The 13563-nt window shown below is 42.2% G+C and overlaps 1 pseudogene; it reads right to left on the reverse strand.

Moving 5' to 3' along the window:
• The window catches only part of LOC149243659 (3'-N-debenzoyl-2'-deoxytaxol N-benzoyltransferase-like), a 13934-nt pseudogene continuing 371 nt past the window's right edge, over positions 1-13563 (reverse strand).

Here is a 13563-nt window from a genome sequence, read left to right on the forward strand (position 1 = left end):
TCACATGAAATGATTCATTTCGGTTTGGAGGGCTTTCAATGCTTGGGGTGGCAAGCAGAATACCATCGTGACTCCGCTCTTGCTCTCTGGCGGAGGCAACATTAAAATTCCACAGAATAAAATTTTGTAGATGTGTTAGAAAACCTGCACATATGGATCTAGCTAGTAAAGGTTGAACATACAACTTTGCAGAGAAAAAACATTAAAAGAAAATCGAAAGAACAAAAGAATGATTCATTAGAAAATAGGTTACGATTCTCACGATATAGAAATACTAGGTGAAGATCCCAAGGTAATGCACCATAGTGGTGATCAATGAGAAGACTCAACACCTACAACAAGTTCCGGAGAGAGCTAGCCAGTTGCGGAGTGAAAGAAGGAGCAAATCAGGGAGTAAATCATGCAGAAGAATTAACCAGTTGCGGAGTTAAAGAAGGAGCAAATCAGGGAGTAAATCATGCAGAAGAACTAACCAGCTGCGGAGTTAAAGAAGGAGCAAATCAAGGAGTAAATCATGTAGAAGGAATCTTGCATGTAGTCCCATGCTCTAACTAAGTGTTCGCATGTAGGTGTGTAGTACTTCCAACACCCCCCCTAAACACCAGTATGGGGAAAAATAGAAAATGGGCCTTGGCAACTAAGGCCAAAGGTCACCCAAAATACAATGCAACTTGTACTAAAATTGAGGAAAGATGGAAAACCTCGTGGGAAAAAACCCCCCTCAAAATACAATGTAATCAAAAGAAAAGAGAAAGAAAAGATAGTTGCTAAGTAACTGTGTCCTTCACTCCAAGACGATTGCGCAGAGAGAGAAACTTCTGCTCAGTGAATGTCTTGTTGAAGATGTCTGCAGTCTATTCTACTGAAGGACAAGAACTGTAAATCAATGACCCGATCATGTACTAAGTCTCTGATGTAGTGCATATGGATCTCTATGTGCTTCGTCCGTTGCTGTTGTACTGGATCCCTGCAAAATTTGTGAGTGCTCTGGTTGTAACACCAGATGACAATGCACTGGTGGAACTGGACGCCCAACTTAGTGAGGAAGTGTTGTAGCCACAGAGCCTAAATTGTGATGTTGACTACTCCTCTGTACTCGGCCTCGGTTGAAGAGAGAGCAATAATAGCCTGCTTCTTGCTTGACTAACAGATAAGGCCAGACCCTAGACTGAGTGAATATCCAGAGGTGGACTTGCGATCAATATTGTCACCCGCCCAATTAGAATCAGTTAAGCCAAGGAGATTCAATGTAGTGCCTTCTGCATAGTGAATCCCAAAGGTGATGGTGCCCTACACATATCGGAGGATGCGCTTGGTAGCATTCCAGTGTAGCTCATGTGGCTCCTTCATGTATCTGGAAACTACCCCTATTGCATATGAGCTATCTGGTCTAGAGTGGATGAGGTACAATAAGCTCCCCATTAGCTGTCAATAGAGAGTGTTGTCAACTAATGGAGTGTCACCTCCATCCTCAAGGCAAACCCCAGACAGAAAATGAGTCTATGCTGGCTTACAGTTAGTCATGTGAAATCTCTCAAGGAGATCTCATGCATACTTAGACTGAGAGAGTTTGATTCCTGTGGCATCATGAATGATCTCAAGACCAAGAAAGAAGTGTGATGGACCCATGTTCGTCATCAAGAACCTATCATGCAAGGCCCTCTTGATTGCAGCAATGGCTAAAACCGAGCTACCGGTGATCAAGAGATCATCCACATACAAAACTAAGATAAGAAGAGAATCATGTGTCCTGAGCATGTAAACATTCGGATCAGACTTACATCTTTCAAAGTTTTGTCCATCTTTTCATACCAAGCTCTTAGGGCTTGCTTAAGGCCGCAGAGAGATTTTTTCAGTCTACAGACCAAAGATGAATCCTAAATGAAACCATGTGGCTGCTCCATGTAAATCTCCTCTAATAGGTCTCCGTGAAGAAAGGCATTCTTCACATCCATCTGATGTACTTCCCATCCCTAGGAAGCCGCAATGGCAAGTGTAAGGTATATGGAATCCATCTTTTCTATTGGAGCAAAGTTCTCATCATAATCAATGCCATGCACTTATTGGAAGCCTTTGGCTACTAGCCTAGCTTTTTGTCTGGAGATTTTCCCATCTGTAGCACTCTTGGTCTTGTAGACCCATTTGCATCAGACAAGTTTCCTTCCTGAAGGAAGGGGGATCAGATCCCAGGTCTGGTTCTCGAGGAGGGAGTTATACTCCTCCTCCATGGCGGACTCCCAAGATGGATGCCCAGCAGCCTCAGCATAAGACTGTGGATCAGAAGACTAAACCAAATGACAATGCCAGGATGGCGATGGTTCAGTGGCAGTGAGGGCAAGACGAGGCTCAATCAACTCTGAGCTAGTCCTCTACAGTTCAGAATTATCCCCCACAAGACCATTTCTAGCAACTGGGTGGTCTTGTGCATATATCTCACGTAAGCTCCTTGTTCTCTGATTTATAACATGGGAATTTGATTCGCTGCTAGAATCCCAATCTGGGCTTGGATGTAGATCATCATATGCATGCACTGGATTTGTATCTGAAGACTCTATCTCTGCATTTGCATGCTCTATCGTAGAATCTGCATGCTTTGTATCTGCATTTGAGTGTATTGACTCATCATCTCGGACATGAGGTAGATAAAAGGTGTCTGCATGTGACGATTGAGGTGCATGCAAGAGACTTTCCTCAAATTTGACACTTCGCTCAATGATGAGCTTGTTTGTAGAGGAAATCAGGAGTTGCTATCCCTTCACACCATCAGGGTATCCAATAAAGATGCACTCAATGCTTTGTGCATCAAGAGCTTTCCTCTTTCCAGAGGGGATCCTGGCCATGCTCGAAAGCCAAAAACACGAAAGTGGGTGACCTCCGGTTTAGTGCCACTCCAAGCCTCAAAGGGGGTCTGATCCTTGACAGATCTATGAGGAGATCTATTCTGGATGTAGTTAGCACAATTAAGTGCTTTGGCCCATAGCTTATGAGGCAGTGATTTAGCATGAAGCATGTAGTAAGCCATCTCTTTGAGAGATTGGTTCTTTCTCTCAGCAACTCCGTTCTGCTGCGGAGTGTATGGAATTGTGTACTGCAATTGTATGCCGAACTGAAGGCAAAGGTTCTGATGTGATTTTTTAACATATTCCCCCTCATTGTCTGTACAGAGGGCTTTGATCTTTCTCTTAGACTGTGTCTCAACTAGTGCTTTGAAATTTTCAAAGTGCACAAAAACTTCAGATTTGTTCCAGAGAAGATACACCCAAGTATACTTTGAGAAAGCATCAATAAATGTAAGCACATACCTTGCTTTGTTGATGGAAGGATGAGGAAAAGGCCCCATGAGATCACTATGGATCAGATCTAAAGGAGATTCTCTGTGAGTCTTGCCAATGTCAAACTTTTCTCTAGGATGTTTGCCAAGGACACACCCTTCACAAACTCCTTTGGAGAAATTGATATTTGACAAGCCTTATACCATCTCATGCTTGCTTAGTTGTTGCATGTACCTGTAATTTAAGTCACCAAATCTCTTGTGCCAAAGCCTACTACTATCATCAGCATGTGTAAGTAATAAGGAGGAATCAGATTCAATAAATTCAGAAAATGTATACAGTCTCGCTCCATTGTTTAGCTTACCGGTTGCAATTTTGGAGCTACTATGTAGGCCATATATGTTCATTGCATCTGGAGTGAATTCCACTATCTTTCCAGGACCTGAATGAGTGATCTAATAAACTGAAAGTAGGTTTACCCAAAGTTTTGGAACGTGAAGCACATCTTCAAAGCTTCCGTGTAAAAGTTCCACTCTAACTTTCCGGTGAATTCAATAGGTGAGTCATATCCCATGAGGATGGGAGATCCTTTGCATGCATCCAAAGAGGAAGAGACTTCCTTTGCAGCAACCATATGATGTGATGCACCAGAATCTATAATCCATGCATCAGGGGAAGAATTAATTGAAACTAAAGCATGAAAATTGTTACCTTTCCCGTGCAGCAAATCCTTAGTTTTCTTCTTAGCGCCTTGAGGGATGTGGTCCCCAAGGTTGTGCTTCTAAAGGATTTTTTCCATTTGGTCAATTTTTTTCTTCATGCAAGAGGATTTTGGATGGAAACCTCTTTGACAGTAGGTGCATCTGTTTCCTTTGTTCCCTTTCTCATTTCTCGAGCCGGAGGAGTCATTGAAGGGCTTGATGTACCCTTCCTTCTTTGGATGGGAATGCACTTTTCCTTTGTCTTTTTGCTACTGATTTTTCTTATTTGAATTAGATTTGTGATTATTATTGTGGCTGCCATCATGCGCAGCAAGTGCATGCGCTTTTGGAGGTTTGATTTTCCCCATGCCAATGATTTTTTCTTGCTCAAAAGTAAGGGACTCTATGAACTCTTTGAGAGAAGGTGTTACACTAAAAAATGTCACCATGACTATTTGCAGTTAGTATGGCTCCATCAAACTATCATACTATCCTCCTTGGCAAGTCTCATGCCTCTGCTTTCCATGTCAAACTCCAAGAAAGAGAGAAAAGTCATTTAAAGTCAAGTTATCTCTGGTACGCAGTTTCTCTCAGCCTTACCTGCGGGTACGCAATCCAAGTTCATAATACCTGCGTACTTGTACGCTCTGTCTGTAAAGCAATGGGTGCGTACTCCTGTAAAGGTCAATAAGCGCAAGTTTCACTCCAAAAATGTTACTTGTGGTTATTTCTAGAGCATTCTAGAAGCTTGTTTGACGTGTATGGAGCGCCTCCAGATGGTTCATGTATCCCTATAGAAGAGGAACTTATCCCATCAAGAGGGGAGCTAACCCACCCAAAGAGGGGCTTATCCCATTGATGGTGGACCTGATTAAGTTCCTCTACAACACTATAAATACAGGCATTGGGCCAGAGGGAGGAGAGGTTGAAAGCTGAAAATTCCTAAGGGTAGATGCTGCTGAGATTAGGACTTCCTTGTAGAAACTTGTGAGGAGAGATTGTCATCCTTTCTTGTTTCATTTGGAAGTGGGTGAGCTGATCAAAGTAAAGGAAAACTCTTGTCGAACCCTGGGAGGAACTTGCACAACACCAAGGCTCAGGTTGTAACGGTTTCTTTTGTTTCCTATTAATACAAATAAGTCCATTCTTCTCAACAATTTGTTATTTATGAGTTGTTTCATATACTCCTTGTTTAAGTGCTGGCTATTTCTGGCCGTCCATGTTTAAAGATTGTATCATTACGGTCCGAAAATGCCACAACTGTCAAGTGTTTGATCGCAAGATGCGCGCACCACCAACTCCTCTCCACGCTATAATTGCCGTTGGTCCTTTTGCTAAATGGGGTATCAACTTTATTACATGTAACCCTCACTCGGCCGGGGGGCATGCGTATATCATCCTTGCGGTTGATTATTTTACTAAGTGGGCCGAGGCGATGCCTACATTCGAGGCAGACGGCAAGACAGCTGCGATTTTCGTATTCAATCACATTATTGCTAGGTTTGGTGTCCCACAAGCGATAATCACTGACCATGGGCGCCATTTTCGAAACATTATGATGACAAAACTTACAGGCCAGCTTGGTTTGCGCCACGATAGCTCAACTCCTTATTATCCACAAGCCAACGGTCTGGTTGAGTCCATCAACAAAGTTTTGGTCATCATGATCCGATGAATCATTGGCATTCATCGGTCGAATTGGCACAACATGTTATTTTCTGCGCTTTGGGGAATCGAACTTCGGTGAAAACATCAACAGGGTTCACTCCTTTCCAACTAGTTTATGGTTTGGAAGCCATGCTGCCCATTGAATGCGAAATCCCATCACTTCAAATGGTTGTCGAATTACTTCCAGCTACTTCCGAAGAGGAGAAGCGTTTATTATACTTAGCTCAACTAGATGAGACTCGACGCGATGCTGCACTGGCAATCGAGACTCATGCAAAACGAATGAAAGCTCAGTATGATCGAAATGTGACCCCTCGAAATTTTTCGAAAGGAGACCTAGTGCTATTGTATGATCAAGCTAACGATAAATTAGGTGCTGGAAAGTTCGTTCCTATGTGGCATGGACCCTACATTGTTAAGCGAAAGCTAGCAAAAGGGGCCTATGAGCTGGTTGACTTTGATGGGGACTCTTTGGGTAAACCCAGAAATGGACTTTACCTAAAGAGGTACTATGCTTAAATGGTGGATGTGAAGATTTTTTTTGTTAGGATAGTTAGGTTAATTTTCTCTTTCTAGCTAGTGTGTTTGTTAGAATAGACCGTGTGCTTAGTCTAAGTGTGTTTTTCATCGTTATTCTGCTTATCTTGGTTTTACCTTTGATGTTTGCAGATGTCGATGCCTCTCCAAACGTACATTGGATTTGCTGATGGTGCTTGTCGTAGTACACGAAATATCTCTTCCGCAGCTTGGGTTATCTATTCGCCCTCTGACGAGTTAGTTTCTATGCATGGGGTGAGCCTCGGTCAAACAACAAACAACATTGCAGAATACAGTGCAGTGATTGAATTATTATCTGAATCTATTTCGTTTGGGATTCGGAGTTTGATAGTGAGGTTAGATTCTGAACTCGTTGTATTACAGCTTAATAGAGTTTATGCCATTAGAAATCCAGTGTTATTAAGGTTATTTTTGAGAGTGCGTCTTTTGGAACGTGAATTTGATTACATCGAATATCAACATATTCCAAGGTCTTTTAATACATTAGCAGATGCAATTTCTTCTCGAATGTTAGACAGACATTTGCGATAATCATACATGTAAATTTAAAGACATTAACATTTAATCACACATGTTTAACAAGATAAGCCGGTAATAATGATATATATAGATAGGAGTGTGTCAAAATATACATCGTCTTTGATCATAGGTTGAAAAACACCTTATGATCAGCAAAAATGATAAGTACAAAAAACCAAAATGTCACATGTGTCTACAAAAAGTGACTAGCCAATCACTGGTGGTGCTCTCTATACGAGACCACTGCCCGCGCTACCCTACATAGGAACCTCCTGAAAGGTCCTGGGACTGCGACCACATAGCGCTGAGGCCGGATAGGAATATCGTCTATAGTCGTCTCTGGTATGTCCGCCGTGAGACGCTCTAGGTCCTGTTCCAGCTCGGCTAAGGTCTCTGCGGCCGCATCCTGTGGGGCCGGTGTTGGTGCAACTGGTACTCTTCTCTCGAATGGCCGGAGATTGGCCGGACACTGTGGACCTACATCTGCATTTTGAAAATTTTCACTGTCAGTTTTGAGACGATATAAAAACAAATAAAAAGTAAATAATTTAAAAAACATGTGAAAAATGAAGTACCTCTGTCGTCCCATTGTTCTCCCTGTGGAAGAACCATGTCCGGATCACCGCGAAAATCTACTCCGGCATAAGGAAAGTCCTGAATCGCAAAGACCTGGTTCTCTAACCAGTGAAAGTAACTAGCAGGAAATCCAACAACTCCCGCTCCCTCATCAGGATGTCGGGCCATCACCGTAACCCATCGTATCAACTTTGGCTCCCAAGGTGGCCCAACTGCAACAGTGAGATGCTGAGGGATAAGCATCAGAACTCTCTCTAGGGCAAAGCCCACAACTAAAGGCCTATATCCAAAGGTCTTTAGTTGCCCGTTCTTTGCCCTAGTTAGTTGGCCCTTCATGTTGGCCAACACAGCATCGCACCAGTTGAAAATGGTGCCTCGGTAGCAATCTATCGCCATCCGCATTTGGGACCCAGTGGCAATATGCAAAGCAGCTGCGCCGCAGAGTCTGGTAACTGTAAAGGCAATTACCATAAGTTCAGGCAGGGATATATACTTTATTTCTATCCCTTTCTCCTGGTTCTGATTGTTGCACCACTCTAGCCGGAGACTAGCAAGGGATTGGCCACCCGGCCTAGTCCCGAACAAAGACAGTTGCTCGCCCCTATTAGGCAAACCAGTGAGAAAATATATGTCAAAGGGCTCTATCTCGAGCTGGTGCCCTCCGATGTAGAAACATTGTTCCTGGATGTTCCACCTTTCAACCAGCCACTCTAAGAATGGCACCTGGGCCCTCATGCCAGGTATGGCCCAGTACTTGTAGAGACCGCATGCCTTCAAAGCATCAATGGAGGGTTGATGATCTATTGTGGCCAAATCGACATCTTCGTGTTCTCTTTCACGCCAATCTAGCATGGTGGGCAATCTACACACCAAAAAACATTGATTAGAATTCATTAAATCAAATTTTGATGGTTAGGTTTTGAGTTTGGGTTTTGAAAATCTGCTTTGCACGGAGTACGCACCCCGCGTTCAGAAACAGAGTGGCGATACGCAGCTGTTCTAAAGGTGGGCTGCGTACTCCGACCATTTTCCCATATACGAAAATGTCGGGGCACGCAGGTCACCCATGGGGCACCTGCGTACCCCGAAAAGCGCATCCTAAAACCCCAAACCCTCTAAAAAATCAAACTAAAACTTGAAATGAAATTCTAAACGGATGAAATTGAAGAGGAGGATGTTGTGAAATACCTGAAAGAGACGGCGCTCGATTCCGACGGTTGGATTCTCCGCAAAGTCCACGGGAAGTTTCTTGTCAAAAGCCCTTTTCTCTCCCTCAACAGTAAAATGGTAAAAATGACATGGTAAAAAGTCTTTTTATAGGTTTTTTGGATAAATGAATGCTAGGTTTGTTTATTTTTCACCATAGAGAGATATTTTTCAATGTATTTTTGCCTATCTTAAACAGGTATGAGTAATGTGTTGTTTTTGTGCAGGACAAAAGGACTTTCAGAGAAAATTATCATTTTTCACGAACTAAAACATCAGAGTCATCTTTTAAGCCCTTTTCTGACTCCTAAAACATGAAAAGATTGCCGAGCGTTTCTTTTACACTCGTTAAAACGGAATTAAAAGACGGTCCCCTTATAGCCCTTTTCTGACCGTAAAAACAAGAAAAGATTGCCGGGTTTTTGTCGTTTCAAACTCGATATTGGAAATAAAACGACGTGTCCTTGATCACTTTTTACTTTTCAGGTCAGAGGCACTAATCATGAAAGTACTCCTTGGTCGCAAGATCAAGCGGTTCTCTCAGGTATTATTTTATACTTTTTCGGGCTTGAGGGACACAAATTTACGAAAAAGTTCAACCCTGGAGTCTTCTTTAGTTTTTTCAGACTCTCTAAAATTGAAAAACGCCGAGTTTCTCCTATACTGGACTCGTTAAAATTTCACAGTAAAGGACCTGTTCGATTACAAACAGGAACGAACCACTCCTTCTTAGGGTTCGAATCTAAACTAAGTTGGACTCATCCGAAGGATGAGCTTATAATCAAGCATATGTTATCCTCCTCAAGCTTGTAAAAAATAAAGAGGTACTTGCCAGAAATGGTGGGGGAAAATAGAGAAGAATGAACCTATTTGTTATCCTTTGTCACAGAAGAACCTTACTACCACTCTTGAACACGACATTTTTCATTCACCTGGGTTGGGAAATCCCTTGTCTTAAAGTTGATTAAACTACTTTGAAAGTCTTCAACCGTTTCTAGGTATTAACTTTGGGTCAATCGTCGCCAAGCCATCTGTCGTGTCGTTATGTGTTCAAGAGGTCTCTGCAAATAAACCATTCATATGCAAAATACTTTTCATCCATTTTGACCATCCCTGAGTCAGTCCTTACAGCAACATTTCTTCAACTTGAACTATGATTTCGTGTTGTGGGCTTGCCTGCAACGGGTCGCTTTCTATCGACATCAGCACATTATCTAGAAAGATGACTTAGAAATCGACAGTACCTTGAAGTCTGCATGCATCAATGGCAGGTTTCTCGCCTTTGATGACAGTTTACATCATTGACTTTCGATCGAAGGATTCCATGACGTGTTCGACATCGACTCATTCATTCACATCTCATGGACTGTACTGGGTACTTTGAGAACCATTGACATCACTGGTGGTTTCTCTCACACTTGTTAACGGTTTACATCATTGACTGGTAATCAAGTGGTTTCTACCATGTTCGACATCAACTCATCTATTCACATGGATAGAATCGTACCAATTTGGGAAGTAGAAATGAGGACCCTGGATCTAGTTTCCACCATCCAGGCTGCGAGAAGTTTTGTATTCATTGTATAAGTAGACTAACTATAAACAGATGGCTGCGTCCATACTGCGTTTACATGAGTCTATGATTATGATGTATTGCGAAATCATTCCTGTATCAGAGCAGTAGTTAGATTGTTAGTTAAAGTTTTCAATCTCAGTATGGGAATGCCTACCTCAGTGATGATATCATCTTATATATGTATTTTGTGTTGAATATTTGCAGGTTCTGGCCAGGCTCTCCACAAGATAATCCTTGAAATGATAAAGTACTTCACCCTTCCTAGATGATTTGAAACCCTAAATCTACTTCAGGCTTCGCACTTTAGGAGGCAATCTGTTACACTAAAAAATGTCACCATGACTATTTGCAGTTAGTATGGCTCCATCAAACTGTCATACTATCCTCCTTGGCAAGTCTCATGCCTCTGCTTTCCATGTCAAACTCCAAGAAAGAGAGAAAAGTCATTTAAAGTCAAGTTATCTCTGGTACGCAGTTTCTCTCAGCCTTACCTGCGGGTACGCAATCCAAGTTCATAATACCTGCGTACTTGTACGCTCTGTCTGTAAAGCAATGGGTGCGTACTCCTGTAAAGGTCAATAAGCGCAAGTTTCACTCCAAAAAAGTTACTTGTGGTTATTTCTAGAGCATTCTAGAAGCTTGTTTGACGTGTATGGAGCGCCTCCAGATTGTTCATGTATCCCTATAGAAGAGGAACTTATCCCATCAAGAGGGGAGCTAACCCACCCAAAGAGGGGCTTATCCCATTGATGGTGGACCTGATTAACTTCCTCTACAGCACTATAAATACAGGTATTGGGCCAGAGGGAGGAGAGGTTGAAAGCTGAAAATTCCTAAGGGTAGATGCTGCTGATATTAGGACTTCCTTGTAGAAGCTTGTGAGGAGAGATTGTCATCCTTTCTTGTTTCATTTGGAAGTGGGTGAGCTGATCAAAGTAAAAGAAAACTCTTGCTGGACCCTGGGAGGAACTTGCACAACACCAAGGCTCAGGTTGTAATGGTTTCTTTTGTTTCCTATTAATACAAATAAGTCCATTCTTCTCAACAATTTGTTATTTATGAGTTGTTTCATATACTCCTTGGTCTGTATGTTAAATATGTTTTATTTTATGAGATATTCAGGTGCTATTTAATCGTTTGATTGTTAGTGAATGCAGGCTTCGAAGAGAAGGAGGAGCTCATCCGGATCGACAAGGCTGGACTACTACAACAGCGTTGGATTACAGGTAGGATCTAAACACTTGATTTCTTGTATGATAAATGCATATTTAGAGAAGGATTGCTCTTAATTGTCTTGTTTGTCACTAGAAAGCCTTAAGCTTCTAGGGAGGTTGGTTGTGTCCGCACTATCGACTCTTTCCGCATGACAGAAGGCATAGTGTAGGATTTACCTGTTCCGAGCCTTACTGAATGAAATGTAGATACAAAGACAGAGTATTCCAGTCCGAGCTTTGACATAATTGAAACAACTTGGCGACTCCCCTCCTTGGATTTGTGAATTCCACAACCCTTGAGTTGCAGTAATAGATCATTATATTTGGTGAAGAAGTCTTGAATTCTATCATAGTTACGTGGATCCAATGATAGTAGCTCCACTTCGAGCAGATGTCCTTTCATCTCATCTTGTTTCTGGTAGAGTTTTTCAACCTTTTTCCAAATCTCATTGGGAGTATTGCAGGCAGATAGATGAAATTGCAACTCTGGAGAGATGCACATGCATATGGATCTGTGGGCCTCATCCATATGGTTTAAGTACTAGGATTTCTCTATGGCTGAAGTGGGTTCCACTTCTGCAGCCATGGTAATCCTGTACAACCCCTTTTGATCAAGGTATCGAGCCATTTGGTCCTTCCATTCATGATAGTTGTATGGTGTTAGGATCAATGCTTTGGGAAACTCCATTTTTCTTTTGATCTTCGATCTCCAAGATGTAATACATGCAAAATAAAGTACTAGTGCACCTTTTATCTAGCAACCTGTGGGCTCTCATACCATGTAAATGCGTTAGAACACCTACAAAAATGGATCTAGCTAGTAAAGGTTGAACACACAGATTTGCAGAGCAAAAACACTAAAAGAAAATCGAAAGAACAAAAGAATAATTCATTAGAAAATAGGTTACAATGCTCATGACATAGCATTACTGGGTGAAGATCCCAAGGTAATGCACCATAATGGTGATCAATGAGAAGACTCAACACCTACAATAAGTTCCGGAGAGAACTAGCCAGTTGCGGAGTGAAAGAATGAGAAAAACATGGAGTAAATCATGCAGAAAAGCTAATGAGTTGCTGAGTTAAAGAAGGAGCAAATCAAGGAGTAAATCATGCAGAAGAACTAACTAGTTGTGGAGTTAAAGAAGGAGCAAATCAAGGAGTAAATCATGCAGAAGGAATCTTGCATGTAGTCCCATGCTCTAACTAAGTGTCTGCATGTAGGTGTGTAGTACTTCCAACAAATTTTGCCAGGCCAAACAATGCTAGGCTGACCCAACCCAAAATCCACATGATAAAATCCCAACCACCTCCAATCACTAATATAAGTGTCTTCCGGACATAAGCAATGGTGGGCTAGCCCAACGCCAAATCCACATGATAAAATCTCAACCACCTCCAATCACTAAGATAAGTGTCTTCGGGACATATTTTCACATTTGTGATCTTTTGGAATGGACGTTTCATCTCCATGAAGGATATGCTCGATCTTACGCACTCGTCGATTACAGATGTTTTTGCCTTCTATATCAACTTCACAGCATGCAAAAGGGATCCATTGACAACCTCTTGTGCTGTAGCGCTGCGTGCACATCCCAAGTACACAACATTGTTGTAGTATCCTTTTGCAAGGGGGGGCTTTAACACCGTCCTTACGTCCATAGTGAAAATAAGCCTAACAGCGCGATGAAGAGAAATTCCCAGAGCTATTTTTCTTGCTCACCATGCCAACGCACGGATAAAACTTCGGATGTGGTACAATGCTCCTCCAGCTCCTCTGCGATGGGTTGTTTTATCCTTTGTAAAGCATCCGAGCTCAAGAAAAATGAAGAGATGACCAGGTCTTCAGCCTTCACAATACTCGGCTTTATGGCAGAACTAGGGTTGACGAGGAATCCACTTTCAAAGAACTCGTCATGGGGAAAACGGACAATAAGAGGTTGGTGGGGTTTGAGAACTTCTCTCTGCCATACTGGTTCAATGGAAAGCTTTGCTTCTCCTCTAGAAATCTCTGCAACTCTGTTAAGAAACTGCGCTGCCCCTGGCCTGTCACACAGACTATGGCTGAAACTCGCACCCACAACAAGGCCCCCACATTTGAAGCGCGTTACCTATTATTTTCATAATAAAATTCAGTTAAAATGTTAGGGTGAATGACAAATGAGGAGCCAAAAGTACGAGGAATGAAGTTTACCTCAGAAATGAGCGCAGGGACATCCTCGAACTCAGCAAAGTGATGGAGTAGAGAGGCGAAGGAGGGTTTCAGGTCTTCC

The sequence above is a fragment of the Pinus tabuliformis genome, chromosome 8 (genome assembly GCF_031772625.1).
Source record: "Pinus tabuliformis cultivar Carrire ecotype Pingquan chromosome 8, CPIR1, whole genome shotgun sequence".
Taxonomy (NCBI): Eukaryota; Viridiplantae; Streptophyta; class Pinopsida; order Pinales; family Pinaceae; genus Pinus; species Pinus tabuliformis.